A 3,230-nucleotide genomic window follows, 5' to 3' on the forward strand; every position below is an offset into this window, starting at 1 on the left:
CTTTGTAGTCTCGTCCAAGGGGTAGTTCCACAACAGTATTCGACCGCCGTTGTTTCATTGATTATAAAGGGATTTACTTTTTTTTAAAGTTGAAATATAAGGAAATCAAATTGCACACAGGGAAATTAGCTCCCCTAACTTCGTTGAATCTTCAAGAGAGCAGCTCATATTTTCATGTAGTTTTAACGTTATCCATTACTAAAACTAGACATATTTCTGGGTCACAGTGTCCGTTATTTCTTTTATGGTCATCCAAGTTAATTATGTGAAAATGCTTTTTGCATGGATTCCTTCCCAATCCTGAAGAAAAAAATCATCTAGGTACTTCAGGGAAATTATCACCCGAATAGACCATAGTTTTCGGTACCATTCGTAAAAATAAGAACTACATAATACAGCGAATTAAAATAATGGCATAACGAAATACGCAGCATATGGCATAATCTACACCCTAGACTCATTAGACGCGCTTCAAATATTGCATGGGAATCAGTTGAACATAAACAAGCAAACTCATTTACAATGCCTTAAATGGCAAGTTCCGAACCTCAGAAATACTGCCTTTTTTTAACTCCACATTTGCCACGCCTTTCGTAATAATCACCTACTGCACCAACCGAAATTCCGTCTTTCTCTCTCTCTCAGAGATAACTTTTTTTTACAGACTCTGTACCTTTTTCAATACCATTCACTCACCCTTCCCTGGATCTTTCAATGCCCATCAGATCATTCAAGAGGCAGCTTCGAAAAGCCATCTTCTGAATCTTTTTTTTATATCCTTTTAATAGTTTATATTTGTTAAAGCTGCAGATTTTAAGCTGTCTATTCAATGTAAAAGCCGTTTTGGCTGTTTTTGAATAATTCTATATATATAAATATATTAAAAAATTCGTAGTTCACTTCTAACAAAGTGTAATTGGTACCCGTGACAAATCACTGATTTACATGTTATAAGACACCAGCTACTTTTCTAGCAGAATTACCATTGATTCAATTCTAACATTCCATGATATCTTGCGAATGATTTTCACGTACATCGTAGTTCGTCATCTCCCGCCTAAGGCGGAGGTGCTTCGAGCGGCCGAGCACAGATGTCGTTCGATGCGCAGGCTTCGGTAAACGTTAGCGTGCATTTTCCCTCCAAATCCATCCCCTCCCCCTGTCCGTTTTCCCTTTAAAAAGGGGGTTTGGCCGAGCGAACGCCTTTCCCGATGAAGAATTTCAACACTCGTGAATGCATTCAACCGTTCGCTTTCGCATTCGCTTTAATTTATTTAAGAAGAGTCTCAATGACCGGAGACTCTTCTTTAATATCATTGATGGCAAATACAAATCATCTGACCTTCTTTCTTTTTTCCGCTTCGTGCTCGACCAGGTCGAGTGACCTATTTCATTGTTTCACCCCCCGCCTTTCTGTCTCTAAACGTTCTTTTCTGTTCAGACTTCCTTCTTTCACTAACTCCTATGCCAAATGTGTTCCAAATTTTGATCCTTTTTTTCATCCCTCATCCATCTTGCACCATCAATGTCGTAATTTTCCCCCTATCCCTCACACCACCCGATGAAATTTACTATTCTTTGTTATGCAACGCAACGCAAAGTATCACTTGGCAATTTAGTTCTCAGTCCCCAGCTGAAAGCTGTCTCCTGAGGATTTCATAGAATAATCGTTTCAGGAACATAAAGTCACATGAAATAATTTAGATTCGTGGCATTATATATGGGGGAGGGGTATTATGGGATAGGGATATGAGAAGGGTTCAGAGAACATTTTGGAAGGCGGTGCTTTGGTTTCAATGGGGGTAGGTAGTCCCACAGATTTTCTAAAAGAGAGTTCTCGGTGGCTTTGAATGATTTAGAAAAATTCTCTAGTGAAGATTTAAGTTTAGATAAAATTGGGGTGATTTTTAAATCTTTCCTGATATTTTGGTTTTTTACATACCAGGGTGCTCCGATGATTTTACGTATTATTTTGTTCTCCACCGTTTGAATTTTTTTTTAGATGAGTAGCAGCGGCATAGAGCCAGACGGGTGATGTGTAGCTTAAGATCGGCCTTATTGTAGCGTTGTACAGTAGGAGTTTCGTTTTTAATGGAAGCGGAGAGTTTGTTTTCAATAGAGGGAAGAGAGCGGCATGAATTCCAGTCGCCTTTTCCACGGTTTGATACATATGCTTCGACCACGTCAGCTTTCTATCCATTACCACTCCAATATATCGCGCGGATGAAAATGAAAAAGCAGGAGCAATTTCCACAATTTTACATTTATTAATACTACCGGTTTCGCTTTTCAGCATCATCAACCTGATGATGCTGAAAAGCGAAACCGGTCGTATTAATAAATGTAAAATTGTGGAAATTGCTCCTGCTTTTTCATTTTCATTATGTCACGTTTCCACACCATCTCGCCTGAAACCTCAGACTATATCGCGCGGAGTCGTTTCTCGATATCTTGGAGTGGAAATGGATAGAATGCTGACGTGGTCGAAGCATATACACCAAACCGTGGAAAAGGCGACTGGAATTCATGCCGCTTTTCTTTGTTATTTATTTGTAAATACTGTTGAATATTTTTTAAATATTAATTATTGGTTACGTAGCTTAATATTACTAAATCGTGTCTCCTGTTATTGTAGTCCTCTGTAATTGGCCTCGTGCTGCTTTTGGACAGGATTAAATAAATAAATAAATTCCCCTCGTTTCTCAACGACACCAAGATTCTGAAGACCCAATCGATCTCTTTTGAATACGTGTCGAACTAAGTGGAATGATCACGCGGCAATCAATAGCGAGTCATTCCGCAATCAAAAGTGCTAATCTCCAGTTGTTTCGCCAATAATTACTCTCTCGATAAATGGTAATAGTAGTGGCCGATACCACAAGGAACTTTATTATAAGAGATATTAATTTTACTAGAACAAATTCCATGCATATCACATTCCATAATTCAGTACATCATCAATTTATTCTGGACAACATATTTCACAGGACTAAAAAAAACTCTCCGAACAACGGTAACTATGTGCTCAGTCTTAATGATGTTGCAGTTCAGTGAAACATGTTTGCTGGAATAAATTATTTATGCACTGATTGTAATTTCACAAAATTTAGCTACTTTCTGATAATTTTTCACTCACTGTTTCATTCGTCTTCGCAACACTTTATTTGTTGCACAATTTGTCAGGTATTGAAACCATAAAAATTATACTTTCCTCGACAGACAAATAGGTA

This window comes from Ischnura elegans, chromosome 7 (genome assembly GCF_921293095.1).
Source record: "Ischnura elegans chromosome 7, ioIscEleg1.1, whole genome shotgun sequence".
Classification (NCBI taxonomy): Eukaryota; Metazoa; Arthropoda; class Insecta; order Odonata; family Coenagrionidae; genus Ischnura; species Ischnura elegans.